This window comes from Canis lupus, chromosome 2, assembly GCF_003254725.2.
Source record: "Canis lupus dingo isolate Sandy chromosome 2, ASM325472v2, whole genome shotgun sequence".
In the NCBI taxonomy this organism is placed as follows: domain Eukaryota; kingdom Metazoa; phylum Chordata; class Mammalia; order Carnivora; family Canidae; genus Canis; species Canis lupus.
In genome coordinates, this window is record NC_064244.1 from 31,550,008 (window position 1) to 31,566,528 (window position 16,521).

General features: G+C 37.5%; 1 long non-coding RNA gene across 1 annotated transcript in view; it reads right to left on the reverse strand.

Moving 5' to 3' along the window:
* Positions 1 to 210: 210 nt before the first annotated feature.
* Positions 211 to 16,521, reverse strand: part of LOC112659118 (uncharacterized) — a 67,282-nt gene continuing 50,971 nt past the window's right edge. Inside the window, exons 2-4 of the long non-coding RNA XR_003136192.3 lie at positions 3,977 to 4,089; positions 2,796 to 2,869; positions 211 to 521 (exon numbers count right to left, since the gene is read on the reverse strand). This is a non-coding gene — a long non-coding RNA (uncharacterized LOC112659118). The remainder of the gene's footprint in view (positions 522 to 2,795; positions 2,870 to 3,976; positions 4,090 to 16,521) is intronic.

Sequence of the window (16,521 nt, forward strand, 5' to 3'; positions counted from 1 at the left end):
GGCCAACTGACAAATGCACTTCCTGAGTTGTAGAAACATTTTTCCCGATAATAAATTCTCTGTGGCATCATTCTGTGCAGGTTTCAACCAATCAGTGAATAATGTTGTGGCTGGACCAGCCCCTATGGTTCTTATGAGTGCCAGACCCCCTCAGCAATAACCATCAGGAAACTTTGATAAAATAAAGGTTTATTCCTTACAAGAGCTGGAAATTACAGAACACACCTGGGGCCACACAGTGAGGTCACAGGTAGAAGGAGAGCGTGCACATGGCCCTGGGCTTGTGCTCCTTTTGAGGGCAGGGGTCAGGGGGCACCCAGGGTTTTCTAGGCTCACTGTTCAAAGAGCAGAGATTTAAAGAATGGTGAGAAAAAAAGCAAGTGGCTTACATCGTCGGGTATCAACGTCAACCAAGATCTCCAAACACAGAAGCCTGGTTCATTATTAAGTCATGTGCTGGAAACACGCTTATTGGAGAGCTCCATCACTGGGGTGAGTGCCTGGGAAATCCATGTTTAAGGCTGAAAAGTAATACACACCACTCTGGGCTTTCAAAAAGGGACAAGACAGGTTTGCTTACAGACCCAAATACACAGTTCCTCTGTAAAAGGAAGCGAAGAGGGGATAAACCTATGTTCAGTGGTTAACGCTTCAGTATTTTATTGTATTTGGAAATCACTACAAGGAATGTCCAGCACCTGTCTCCCTGTAACTCTGAGGCTTCAAGTCACCAAAAAGATTTTTGAAACTATTTTAAGGCGACATACCATAAAACGTAATTTGTTGAAAATTTCACTTCTTAAAAAAGAATTCACTTTTCACATCTTACAAGTATTTACTTGTTCTTTATTATGTTTAGTCCCGAAAGTGTCACAATGAACTGCTAACCATCTTCAGTTATCTTTCCTACTGCAAAATTCTGTAAGAAAGAATATGAGCTTACTTGACTATTAGTGAAAGCAGTAGGATAAAGTATTATATTTAATGCCGATAACTCTGAAGATGTGGACTATTTTAATTAAACAATGTAAGCCATATTTATCAAAGATTATCCTAGACCACGGGATCTTGAGAAATATTTCCTTTCTCTACTTCTGAGGGTACACCTGATTTATATAAACACTTGTCCTTAAGCAAATTAAATGGAGTTCTTTGGATGGGTTCACCAAAACTTGTAGAGGTTAAAAAAATAATAATTTAGAATATAGACACAGACATATAAATATACAATTGGAATCAGATCTCATAACTTCACTTTAAAATTTTAGCCTTACGACATTTACAATAACCTACGACTAATTGATAAACAGCTGGATTCATGCTATTGTTTCTGGAGAATAGAAGACACTTCCTTGCTCAGATGGCTCTTTTTTTTGGCTAGTAATTGTGGAAGAAACCTAAGATACTTCCTAAGACTGGTTTTTCAACTATCCTTTTCATCTTTAAGCTTCTGGAAAGAAGAATTACCTTGTTTCCAGAAGAAAAGGTACAGCTGCCAGTTCCACCAGGAAGGACGTTTGTACCCAAAATTCAGATCTTTTACAGGATGTGAAAGCCTTTTGATATGAATAAGGGGGGTTTTGGTAAGAACCCACACTGCTCCAACTGCATTATCTTCAGTTTGCTTCTTTGTATCAGGGAGATGACCCACAACTAAGACAGAAGTCAGGAGGTTCCTAGATCTGGATTTAAAGTTATATATCTTTGTAAATTTCAATAAGTCTTTCCTCAGAAGACTTAGAGTGTTTTTCTTTCCCTCTTGTTTGTACAAAGTTTTATTTTTAGCTTAGGAGACAAGGCATAAAAGAAAGTTCTTCTTATCAGGCTGTGCATATAAAGCTTCTAATCTGGCCCATTTCCGAACATAAAACAACTCAAACACCTTTTAAATCTCTTGTCAGGTTTCAGCCAGAATAGTAAAAAAAAATTTCTGGCAATATTCAACTCTTTGGATGCAACAGGCATTCCCAAAGAGGATGAAAAACATGCCACCTTCCCAGGAGCCAGAGCCATTCCCAAGGTTGGCCAGAAGATTGACTCAGACGATTCCCCTGGGGGAGTGGGGTAAGGCAACATTTAATAAGACCCCAGCTACAGATCTACTACAACCGACTTTTGTGTTCAGCCACATTTTTGGGGCTTCCCTCAAAACTAATAGTCACCAACCCAAGTTCTTGGTACCCAATGGGTACCTGGAGGCAATTTCAGGAGTCACAACTCAAAGATCTACTTATATGTATTTTTGCATGTCACCGCGACTATCTGGGAAGGAAGGGACAACAGGAACGTTACTTTCCTCCTCTGCCCAGGCACAGCAGAGATTGAGAGAGTTGACCGGCAAGAATTCTCACCTGTGGCTGGATTCTGCCATTGCCCCCCGACCCAACAATGCCATTGGGAAAGAGTGGGGTGCCCAAGGGGGTCTCATCCTGGTCCAGCACAATCTGTGCAAAAAGAATAAAACAACTCTCCCTCTCTTCATTATGGGGAGTGCTTAGCTGAGACCCCTCTCTCTCTAGGACGCCTCATAAACACGAGGTAAGCTTATGTAGGCTGAACGGTCTCCACTGTGTTCACTGTAGTTCAAGATGACCTTTCATCGGGTTGACCTGCTCACTCAGCCTTAAAGCAAAATTTGATTCACCCCAGGCTCCCCAGGGGAAGGGGGTGATCCACTGTGCATCGCACGAGGACCCAGTCTCAGCTCTGGAACTAGGGTCCAGGATTTGCCAGAGACCTACCCATGACCTCCAGAGGTGTCAAGAAAGCACCGTGCTCAAGGGGCCCTCAGGTACCTTTGCCCGGCTGCTTGCTGCTCCTGGGGGTCAGTGAGAGTCTCCTTTGATCTCCTCTTCAGACATCGGAGCGGCTGTAAGATAAAATGAGGCCTATTAAAATTAAGGGGTTTTTCTCTTTGAGCCAAAATGGGTTTAAGCCAGGCAGCATTCCATCTCACAGATGGGAGGTCCAAGTTGCTGTACAAGATGGAAGAGTTTTAGAGGCGCAAGGGAGTAGGAACAAGGGGGTTATGCTAGACAGAAAAGCAGGTTGGTTAGTGTAAGGTCGCTGTCCTCAGGGGATGGCAGGGCTGTCGGGCAGATGACCTGACTCATGCAGATCAGAGGTTCCCGGTTGAGCCGTTTGAGATTCCATTTCTGGAAGAGGTTCTAATTTTGTCTTGGTTTGGCGACCATGGGGCTCAGGATAAGGTACTTTATTTTGGGTCTGTCATCTTGTTTTTAATGAGGGATCATTCACAATCTTATTAAGAGCAGACCAGAAGTCTGAGAAAATCTTTCATCTGCTGAAAAGACAAGGACAAAGTTTTAAGTTTATACGAGCACACTACTGGTATGAAAGCTGCAGCCGCCCCGGAGGGAGTGACCACCAGAGGTGCCCCACTTGTAGGGGAGACCAATGTTTCCCTGCTAGGTTCTTTGGCTGGCCTGATTATTAATGGTCATTAATAGAAGACAAATTTCATATGCACAGGAGCCCCATAAAAATAGACTCACAGGGAACCAGGCAATTCAAATATTTGTCCAGCCATGAAGTCTCAGAATACAGAAAGTTCAGCTCTGGGAAGAGTCCCCTTTCTGGTATAGGCCCCCTACCTAAATTTTCAGGCTTTTAAGGAGTTAACAAGTTCTTCCTGAGTTTGCTGGGTCTTAACTGATTTTTAGCTCAAAGAATCCACGTGCACCCTGGTAGTGCATTCAGGGATGGTCTATCATACTCTCCCTCAGAGAGTGGGGAGAGAGACAGACAGACAGGTTCTCAGCCCATAGCATCCCACACAGGGGACACAAGAGCAGCGACAGCACCGCTCACATACCTCCTAATACCATCATACAGGGGTCAGAGTTGAACACAAACTTAGGAGGCATCATTCCATCGATAGCACTTAGGTTTGAGGAAGTCTGCTTACTACCCTAATTTGCTCCTAGCACTAACGCCGACAAGGACAAACATTTACCTTATCTGTGTTTCCAGGCACTCCTGCTTTAATTTGGTCATGAAGAACTGGTCATTGCAAATGCATGAAGGACACCAGAAGATGCCAATATTTTGGATCACTATAGATCATTCCTGCATCAGAGAGAAATTCCTAAATAAGATACAAGCATAGTGATGTGGGCATCTTGGTTATGTCAAAAGATGCTAAAAAAAAATGTGGACCGATATATTTTATGAGGTCTATCAAACCTCTCAGCTTCAGAAAAATGCTCAGTTTGGCAGTGGCTACTTTGAACCATAAGAAGTATCTGATTATAATCCTTAGAGAAGGAGCATGAAGCATTTATCTTGTGGAATCCAGACTCTACAGTTCCTGATTTGTCTGCAGGCTCTCTGGGTCTTAAGAACAAGTTCTAAAAATAGGACCTTAACTCCTAGCCTAGTAAGTAGGTAGGAATAACTCTTTGTACATTAACCTTTGCAAAGAGAAATGGATAAATCCAAGTGATGAGGTAGGCCTATGGTTCAGGATTGACCCCCACACAGGTCCATGTGCATGGTCTGTCCTTCACTACTCGTGTGGGGACAAACATGTTACTTGGACCCTCTGTCTCTGAGCTTCAGGTTACTTCATAAAATGGAGACAACAGTAATGAAGCCTACACCTCATAGGACCATTAGGAGAATGGTGTTCCTCTTTGAAGCCCTGAAAACAATAGCTCAGTGCCTGCTACCCAGAATATAAATGTTAAATGTATAGTTCTTCACAAGAATCCATCTTGAAGGAAGGTCCAAAATACCTACATCTTACAGGATCCCATCAACTATGCCAAGTGGCACCCAAATTCCCATCTCAACCTTGTAAGCTATTCAGGGGAAGAAGATCCTTCTAGGAAAATCAGCCACTGCTGGTAACAGGACAAGATCAGTTCAGGCTAACTGGTGTCTCAAAACTGAAGACATTTGTACAGGAAGTCCAAGTACCCCAATACCAAAAAAAGAGTAAACTTCTTTAAAAGGTGCTAGAAAGTATACATGTTACTCCTTAGAGTGTATCTGAATAAGATTTTGATAAATGGCCAGTACACAAAATCATGTTTATGAAATTATCTGAAAGGGGAAGAAAACCTTATACACAGATGTATTCAATATCCACTCCTAGTAAAGACTCTACTGTAATAAAACTGGGAACTTTAATAATTTCTGATATGTTTTTAAGAGGAAGTCTTGATTTGTTTTTATTGAATTTTGGTAAGAAAACCAGTATAGGAAGGGATGATGAAGTAAACAATACAAAAGGGTTTTGAAGACTTGCAAGGGGTTATAAAACCTTCTTAGGCTAGAAAAATAAGACATTCTAGAATGTGACAGCTCTATAGTTGACATGTTTGTCTTGATTCTCTTTCCCTTTTTGCTGTTTCAAAATTGTTTCAAACTTTTAATTTTTAATATAAATGTATTCACATTTTATAACATTTAAATGTTATGAAATACTTGCTAGAGCAAAGTTCTATAATGCTTCATAACCATTGATCTGATTTTTATTGAATTGATAATGTCTAAGAATTTTCTATATTTTGAAATATAGAACATTTTGTTGTTCCATAAAAGCTCTGTAATTTAGATTATATATAATCTTTTGGGTTTTTTGTCATTTTTAAAAGTTTGATGTGCCTGTGTCTTTAGGTTTTAAAAAATAAAAGGCTTTAAACAGGAAGGGAGCAGTGATATAATTAAACCCAACAATTTAATACCCGCCAAAATTTTAACATACAAAATAAATGAACTCTAGTATCCACTTAAACAGCCATTTATTAATCCCATAACTAGAGCCCAGTTCTCAATGATCAGCACCCCTCGTAATATGATTTCAACATCCTGGATGTGAGTTATTTAGCCCTTTCAAAATTGTAGAACACAGGAGAAATAAGTTTCTTTCCTGATTAAATCACATCACCATATATACCTATCAAATGGAGTCTTGATTTTAAGGTAGAAAGTATAACAAACCCCATTTTGCCTACCACACTGTTTAAGAAATAGAGTAAAAAGTACACCTCTGAAGCTCCTTGTAAACCCCTTTTTATCATGACCTTCCTCACACTCACACTGATTTCCTCAGACTCAAGGCTCACCACAATGAGTTTTAGGTTTAATGATCACTGTGTTTTCCCTTAGAGATTTGTTACCTACATACACATTCCTTTTTTTTTTTTTTAAGTTTTACGTGTATATGTACTTTTATACATGAAGTTCACAAATATATACAAAGATGTGTGTCTATATACATTTGCATATTATAGTTATCTAGAAATAAACAGCATGTAATTTTATATAGTTTTTTGTTGTAGGTTTTTGGGGATTTACCTATGTTTGAGTGAAGATGGAGTTCGTGACTATCATGCCCTTTTGGGGTTTTTATTGAAGGGGTGGTCCATTGCTTATTTTAATAAAAGTATACTTAAGGTGTACAACATGGTGATTTGATACTCAGAGTGAAATGATCAGTGCAGTCAAGCTAATTAACGCCTCATCCCCTCACAACCACTGTGTGTGTGTGATGAATGCACCTAACTATCTACTCTTAGCATGTCCAGTATTCAATACAGGATTACCAGCTGCTGGCCTTCATGATATATAGGAGATCCCTGGACTTATTCTAGAGCACACCAACTTTGGGCCAATCTCCCCCATTCCCCTACCACCTACTCTCTGCTTCCACATATTCAACTTTTTAATTTCCACATTTTTTTCTTCTGTATCCAGCTTATTTAACTTAGCATGCTCTCCAGACTTATCCATGGTGCTGTACATTACAGGGTCTCCTTTTTCATGGCTAAATATTTTGTTGTATATATATATATATATATATATATATATATATATATATATATATATATAACAATTTCTGTATCAGTCTGTGGACACTTAAATTGTTCCCTCTTTAAACCATTGAGAGTAACGCTGTAAATGAATATGGAAGTGCAGCTATCCAGATCCTGATTTCATTTCTTCTGGGTAAATACCCAGAAGTGAAAGGGCTAGATCATATGGTAGTTCTAATTTATTGAGTTTCCATGTTGTTTTTCCATGGTGGTTGCACCAATTTATGTTCACACAAACACTGCATGAGAGTCCCTTTTCCCTATATCTTCATGGACACTTGTTATCTTGCATTTTCTGAATGGCGATCCTAACTGATGTAAGGGGATATATCTCATTGTGGTTTTGATATACATTTCCTTGGATCAATGAAGTTCAGTCCCCTTTCACATCCCTTTAGGACTTCCGTCTTTTGAGAAATGTCCATCCATTATCTAATGTTTTTTCTCTTGAGCCATAGTTCATTACACATTTTGAATATTAGCTCCTAATCAGTTACATGGCTTTGTACAGATTTTCTCCCATTCTGTAAGGTGATTTTATCTTGTTTACTGCCTCTTCTGGTGCGCCAAAGCTTTTAAGTTTGATGCAGTGTACTCATTTAGTTTTGTTTCCTGTGTTTTTGTGTCACATTCAAGAAATTATCACCAAGGCCAACGTCAAGGAGCTATTTCATGTTCTCATAGGAGTTCTGTGGGTTTAGGACTTTTGTATTTAGCCTGATTGAGTTATTCTGCATGTTTTAAGACAAGGGTCCAAATTTCATAATTTTGAATGTGGATACTGTTTTCCCAACACCATTCCCTTGAGATTGTGTAATTTTGGTGCCCCTGTCAAAAACTGGTGGACAATATATACTTGGATCTCTAGGGTCTCTGTTCCATAAGTCTATGTTAGCTCTCATGCCAGTATCCCAGTTTCAGTTACAGTAATGTTCACTTATGAAAAGCCCATAGCTAGCCGTCGACAATGGGGAAAGATAAAAAGCTTTCATTTAATAGCACAAGGCAAGGATGCTCAGTCTTACCACTTCCATTAAACATAACTGCCTTGAGAGCAAAAGCTAGCAGACCCAGAAAGAAAAGGTATCCCAAAACAGAAGAAATTATCTGTTTACAGGTGACATTCTCACATGTAGAAAACCTTAAAGACTTCCCGAAACTGTTGATACAAATTCCATAAAGTTGCAGAATAGAATACAAAAATAGGGGATCCCTGGGTGGCTCAGCGGTTTGGCGCCTGCCTTTGGCCCAGGGCGCCATCCTGGGGTCCTGGGATCGAGTCCTGTGTCAGGCTCCCGGCATGGAGCCCGCTTTTCCCTCTGCCTGTGTCTCTGCCTCTGTCTCTCTATCATAAATAAATAAATAAATAAATAAATAAATAAATAAATAAATAAATATTAAAAAAAGAATACAAGAATAAGTTGTGTTTTTGCACATAAATAATTTCTCAAAAAGGAAGCAGAAAACAACCACATTTAAAACAGTATCAAGAGGAGTTCTGGTTTAAGACTTAACTCATCTCCTTGAAATGCACCAAATTACATCTATTAATTGAACAATTCCTTCTGAAGAAAACCTGAGGGCTTACTGAACAGCTATCCAATAACTGGAGAGAGAAGAGCAAGAGACAGAGACATGGTGACAAAGGGAATCCCAACTCCCCAACACTGTGATGGGCAATGAGGAAAGGGTACTTAGGAACCAGGAACAGATCCCTCTCCATACTTGGACACAGCAAAAAACTGTCATATTAAAGAGGAATTAGCATACAAAAGAGACGACACTAGAACTCTAGGAAGCAGTAGAGGAGCTGTAGGAAAGCTCTCCAGGTCAGAGGCACTAGAGAACTACAGTTTATGTTCCTACCCAACCTTGGAAGTGCCCACCCAGAGCAGTGTCGGGACTCCCAAATGGGCAGATTTGCTCATCTCAGTGAGCTTGCAACTTCAGTGAGGCCAGAGTCCACAAGCCCATGCCAGCCCTGGCTGCACTGAGGCATAGGAAAAGCAGCCACAGGTCAAAGGGTCAAGTGGCTGTGTGAATGCTCTCCACTTCACCTGAAAAAAAACAGACCCAAGTCTGGATGTCATCAGGGGCAGGTTCAGAAGCCATAATTGGGAGGTCACAAGGCTCTAACAGGCAAAACCAGATGCCGTCATTGGAAGCTGTCTCCTCACAGGGAGCTCACAACCTCATCAAGCCCAGGTGACTTACAAGTCACCTCCTGTGATGCTGGGGCATAGAAAACAAGGCTTTTTAATATTTTTATTTTTTTTATTTTTAAAATTTGTTTTTTTATTGGTTTTGTTTTTGCTTTTTCTTTATTTTTTTTTAATTCTGTAAAAAGCCACAGTTTAATAGCCATAGTCAGCAAAAGACACCAAGCACACAGTCTGCATAACAGAGACTATGCACAAGACCACTCCAACTTTAGGAGAAATAACATTTCAGCTAACCCATAAAAACACTGTCAAGCAAAATGGGGAGACAGAGGAATATGCTCCAAAAGAATACAAAAATAAATCTCATAAAAAGAACTAAATGAAGCAGATAAGAAATGTGTCTAATAAAGGATTTAATATAATGTTCATGGGCAGCCCGGGTGGCTCCGTGGTTTAGCACCTGCCTTCAGCCCAGGGCGTGATCCTGGAGTCCCAGGATCAAGTCCCGTGTCGTGCTCCCTGCATGGAGCCTGCTTCTCACTCTGCCTGTGTCTCTGTCTCTTATGAATAAATAAATAAAATCTTTAAAAAAAAATAATGATCATAAAGATACTCACTGGGCTGGAGAAGAATGGAAGAACTCCATGAGACATATAATAAAGAAAAAATAGAACCACAGTTGAATAAACACTTCAGAGAATCAAGAGTTGATTAGAAGAAGAGCATATCAGCAATCTAGAAGATAAGGTAATGGAAAGCACACAAGCTGAACAGGAAAAAAAAAAAAAAAAAAACCCAACTTAAAAAAAAAAAAAAAAAGGAGGATATATGGGACACCGGGGTGGCTCAGCAGTTGAGCATCTGCCCTCGACTCAGGTCATGGTCCTGGGATGGAGTCCCACATCGTGCTCCTTGCACAGAGCCTGCTTCTCCCTCTGCTTGCGTCTCTGTGTCTCTCATGAATAAATAAAATTAAAAAAAATAATTAAAAGAATATATTAAAAGATCTCCAACATCAAGCGAGTATTCACAGTATAAGAATCCCAGAAAAGTGTAGAAAACTTGTTTGAAATAACTGAAAACTTCCATCACCCCTGAGGGAAATGAATATCCAAGGCCAAGAAGCAGAGTTCAAAACAAGATGAACCCAAAGAGGTCTAAACTGGAGCACAAAATAATATGTCAAGGGTTAAAGATAAAGAGAATCTTTGAAGGAACAAGAGAAAAAGTTGCCTAAAAGGGAAAGCCATTAAGACTATATCAGCTGATTTTTCAGCAATACTGCCAGCCAGAAGGGAGTCCCATGATATACTCAAAGCGCTGAAAGGAAGAAATCTGCAGACAATACTTTACCTGGCGATGTTATGTAGACTTGGAGAGTTTTCCAGAAAAAGATAAAGTTTATCCACCACTAAATGAACCTTATAAGAAAGATAAACGGTGACAGTAAGCACATACCTATCAATAATTACTTTGAATGTAAATGGACTAAATGCTCCAACCCAAAGACACAGGGTGACAGAATGGATAAAAATGGAAGACCCATCTCTATGCTGCCTACAAGGACATGCTTGCAGATCAAAGACACATGCATATTCAAAGTAAACGGAGAGAAAAGCATTTATCATGCAAATAGAAGTAAAATGAAACCTGGGTTGCAATACCAATATTAGACAAAATAGACTTTTTAAACAAAGACTAATGAGAGACAAAGGAAGACATGATGTAATCCTAAAGGGAACAATCCATGAGAAGATATAACAATTGTAAATATTTATGTATCCAACAAGGGAGCACCCAAATATATAAAGCAACTAATAACAAAATAAATAATAGTAAGAGTAATAGAAGACATTAACACCTCACATGTATCAGTAGATAGCTCAAACGGGAAATCAACGAGGACACACTGGCTTTGAATGACACATTCCAGCAGCTATATCTAACATATTCAGAACCATCCATGCTAACAGAACACACGGTCTTTTCAAGTGTACGTAGAACATTCTCCAAAATAGATCATGTATTAGGCCACAAGTCTCCACAAATTCAAAAAGAAGTCATGCCATGCATGTTGTTTAACAATGCTACGCAACTAGAAATTAGCCACAAGAAAGAATCTGCATAGACCACAAATACATGGAGGTTAAATAGCATTCTATTACACAATGAATGGGTCAACCAGAAAATCTAAGGAAATCATAAAACATATGGAGACAAATGAAAATGAAAACACAGTAGACCAAAAATCTTTGAGGTAGAGTGAAAACTATTCTAACAAGTTTATAACAACGCAGGCCTACCTCAACAAATAAAAATCTCAAACAAGGTAATTGTATTTGAACTAGTTAGAAAAAACTCTAAACCAGTGCAAAGGAAAGATTTGAGCAGAAAACAAGCAAAATAGAAAAAAATGTAGATGGAACCATAAGATGGCGCTTTGAAAAGTTCAATAAAATTAAACCTTTAGGCAGACAGGGAGAAAAAAATCAGAAATGAAAGAACTAACACCACAGACATAAAATGCATATAAGAGATTATCATCTTATGAAATATTATATGCCTAATTGGGAAACCCAGAGAAATAGATAAATTCCTAGAAAACATAAGCTCCCAAAACCGAATTACTAAGAAATACAAAATTTATTCTATCAGCAATGAAACTGAGTAATCAAATTTCCAACAAACAAAACTCCAGGACCAGAGCACTTCACAGGTGAATTCTACCAAACATCAGTAGAAGTATATCTATTCTCTTTCCAAACTATTCCGAAAAACTGAAGAGGAAGGAAAGCTTCCAATTTCATTTTGTGAGGCCAGCATTACCCTGATACCAAAAGCAGATAAAGATACTAAAACAAAACAATACACCACAGGTCATTATCTCTGATGGACAGATGCAAAAATCTTCGATATGAGCAAACTGAATCCAACAGCATATTTACTCATTCACAGATCAAGTGGGATATTCCTGGAATACAAGGGTGGTTCAATATTGGCAAATCAACATGATACATATAAACAAAAGGATAAAAAATTTGTGATCATTCCAATAGATGAGAAATGGCTTTTGACAAAATACAACATCCACTTGTGATAGAAATCCTCCAAAAATTAGATTTAGAGGGAATATGATAAGGGCCGTATATGAAAAATCCACAGCTATCATCTTCCTCCATGGTGAAAAATGGAGCTTCTCTCTTAAGATCAGGAGCAAGAAAAGGATGAACACTCGCCACTTTTAATAAACATAATATTGGAAGTCAGTCACATCAATTAAGAGGCATTCATATTGGTAAAGAAAAACTATCACTATTTTCAAATGACAGTATACATAGAAAATCCTAAAGATATCATCAAAAAGCTACTAGAATAAATGAAATCAGGAAAGTGGCAGAATACAAAAATTAACACCCAGAAATTGATAGCATTTCTATACCCTAATAAAGTTGCAGAACTTATAAAGACAATCCCATTTACAATTTCACCAAAAAGAATAAAATATCCAGGAATAAACTTAACCAAAGAGCTGAAAGACCTGTACTCTGAAAACTAGAAAAAAAAATACACTGCTAAAAAATTAAGAAAGATGGAAAGATATTCCATACTCCTGGATTGGAAGAATTTATATTGCCAAGATGTCCATATTACCCTGTCTACAGATTCAATGCAATCCCTATTGAAATACCAACAAAACTAGAATCCTAAACTTTTATGGAACCCCAGAATACCCCAAATAACCAAAGCAATTCTAAGAATAAAGCTGGAGGGATTACAACTTCAGATTTCGATATACATTACACAAAGCTATAGTATTCAAAATGTATGGTATTAGCACAAATACACACATAAGACAACAGAACAGAATGGAGAACCCAGGAATAAAGCTACAATTATACAGTAAAATAGTCCCTGACAAAAAGATGTAAGAACATACAACCAGGAAAATAGAAGTCTTTTTAGTAAATAATGCCAGGAAAACTGTACAGCTACATGCAAAGGACAACACTGAATCACTTGCTTACATGATACACAAAAACTCAAATGTGAGACCTAAAACTAAAAATCCTAGAAGAGCACAGTCATTTCTTTGATATGGGCTATAGCAACATTTTTCTAGGTAAGTCTCCTGACACAAGGGAAACAAAAGCAAAAATAAACTATTGGGACTACATCAAAAAGCTTTCACATTGCAAAGGAAACCAACAAAACTAAAAGACAACCTACTGAATGGGAGAAAATATTTGCAAATGACCTATCTGATGAAGGGCTAGTACCCAAAATACCCACCATTTGCTTCGACGGGGATGGAACTGGAAGGTATTATGGCTGAGTGAAGTAAGTTAATCAGAGAAGGACAAACATTATATGGTCTCATTCATTTGGGGAATATAAAAAATAGTGAAAGGGAATAAACGGGAAAGAAAAAATGAGTGGTAAATATAAGAAAGGGAGACAAAACATGAGAGACTCGTAACTCTGGGAAAGGAACTAAGGGTGGTGGAAGGGGTGGTGGGTGGGGGGATGGGGTTACTGGGTGATGGGCACTGAGGTGGGCACTTGATGGAATGAGCACTGGGTGTTATTGTATATGTTGGCAAATTGAACACCAATAAAAAATAAATTTATAAAAAAAAACATGAAGAACTTCTACAACCTAACACCAAAAAAAAAAAAAATTCTAATTCCAAAGTGGGCAGAAGGCATGAACAGACATTTCTCCAAAGAGAGCATACAGATGGCCAACAAACACATGATGAGTGATGCTGAACATTTTCTCTTCAGGGAAAAGCAAAACAAAACCACAATGATTTATCACCTCACATCTGTCAGAATGGCTAAAATCAAAAACATAAGAAACAAGTGTTGGTGAGGATGTGGAGAAAGCTCTGGTGCATTGTTAGTGGGAATGCAAAATAGTCTAGCCACTTTGGAAGACAGTTTGAAGGTTCCTCCAAAAATTAAAAATAGAATTAGGAAAAATAAAATAAAAAAATAGAATTAAGGCATATTCGAGAATTATCACATGTAATTCTACTCACTATGGGGTATTTAGCCAAAAAATATGAAAACAGTTTTGAAGAGATATGTTCCTCCAGTGTTTGTTGAAGCATTATTTACAAAAGTCAAATTACGGAGGCTACCTAGGTGTCCAAGACAAATGGAAAAGGAGATGTACATACATTTACACGGTTTGACATTATGCAGCCATAAAAAAGGATGAAATCTTGCTATTTGCAGCTATTTGGATCTAGAGTGTATAATGCAAAGTGAAATAAGTCAGAAATACTGTGATTTCACTTATGTGCAATTCAAGAAAAAAAAGACCCCCCCCAAAAAAAAATACCCCAAAAAACAAAACCCAGACTCTTAACTATAGAAAACAAATTGATGGTTGCCATGAAGGAGGTGGGTGAGGGGGTGGGTGAAATAAGTGAAGGGGGCCAAAAGTACACTTATCATGAAGAGCACAGAGGAATGTACAGAATCATTGAATCACTATATTGTACACCTGAAACACTATATATTAACTATGCTGGAATTAAAATTTTAAGAACAGACTAAAGTCCTTAATATAGCCTTTTCTGATAAAGGAAGCAATTGTGTAGCAAGAAGAAAAAAAATGTTCAAGGGACCTTTAATTGGATAGGAAGTGTCATAAGTAGACATAAGAAAAACATTAAAAATATGTAAAATATGACAATGTATACATAAGATGTGGAGAAGGGAGTAAAAAAGCGGAGAGGAAAAAATCTTTTAGAATATGATTGAACTCAAATCACCATCAAATAATTGAATGTGATTCAACTTTAATCATAATTAATAGAGACTGCTATTTACTTAGAATGTTATACATGAACCTCATGGTAACACAAATCCAAAACTGAGATATATCCAAAAAAAAATAAAGAAATCCAAACACTATACTCATTCAAAAAGAATAAGAACTAAAAAACAAAACAGAAAACAAAATTTTAAGATGAAGTACCTATCAATAGTTACTTTAAATGTAAATGATCAAAATAAATAAATAAATAAATAAATAAATAAATAAATAAATAGAAAGAAAGAAAAGAAAGAAAAGAAAGAAAAGAAAGAAAAGAAGAAAGAAAGAAAGAAAGAAAGAAAGAAAGAAAGAAAGAAAGAAAGAAAGAAATGTAAATGATCTAAATGCTCCAATCTAAAGACAGAGTGGAAAAATGGAGGGAAAAAAAAAGTCATCTACATGCTGCCTATAAGATTCATGTCAGATCTAAAGACCCACGTAGACAAAGTGAAGGAATAGAAAAACATTCACCATCCAAATTGAAGTAGGAAAGAAAAGCTAGGATAGAAATACTTTTATCAGAGAAAATAGACTTTAAAACGAGGATTGTAACAAGAGACAAAGGAGGCCATTATAAATTGATAGAGGGATCTATCCAACAAGATGATTTAACAATTATAAATATCACAAGTGCCCTCCTCCGTGATATCCATCACCCATTTAGCCCATCCCCTGAGGAGCACTGGGGATTATACATAAGTGATAAATCACTAAGTTCTACTCATGAAACCAATATTATACTCTATGTTAACTAGAATTTAAATAAAAACTTGATGCTAAAAAATATAAGTATCTATGCACCCAACAGTGGAGCACCTAAATACATACAGCAATTATTAACAGGAATAAAGATAAACTAATATCAATAGCTAGATCATCCAGACAGAAAATAAGGAAATAATGTCTTTAAATGATACATTGGACCAGATGGACAGAAGATATATCCAGAACATCCCATCTCAAGACAGAATCTACATTCTTTTCAAGTGCATATGGAACATTCTCCAGAATAGTTCACATATTAGGTCATAAGAGAAGCCTCGATAAATTTAAGAATGAAATCATAGTATGCATCTTTTCTAGTCACAACTATATGAAACTAGAAATAGATCACAATAACTGGGAAAACACCCATGGAGACTAAACCACATGATACTAAATAGCCGATGGATTAATGAATCAAAGAAGAGTTAAAAAAAATACATGGATACTAATGAAAATAGTCCAAAAATCTCAGGTACACAAGGAAAGTAGTTCTAAGAGGAAAGAATATAGCAATACAGGCCTACCTCAAGAAACAAGAAAAAGCTCCAACAATCTAAACCTTACACCCATAGGAACTGGAACAAAGTGAGCCCAGGGTGAGAAGGATGGAAATAAAGATTAGAGCAGAAATAATGTAGAGACTAAAAAAATTGAAAAGATAAAACTGACAAACGTTTAGCTAGACTCAAAGAAGAGAAAGGACCCAAATAAAAATAATAAATGAGAGAACACAAATGACACTACAGAAGAAGAATACAATGAAAAATAATATGCTAGCAAGCTTGGCAACCTAGAGAGATGGATAAATCCCTGGAAACCTGTAAATCTTCCAAAACTAAACCAAGAGGAAACAGAATCTGGACAAACTGATTGTAAGTATTGAAATTGAATTGGGAGGAAAAAAAAAAAAAAACTACCACCAAAA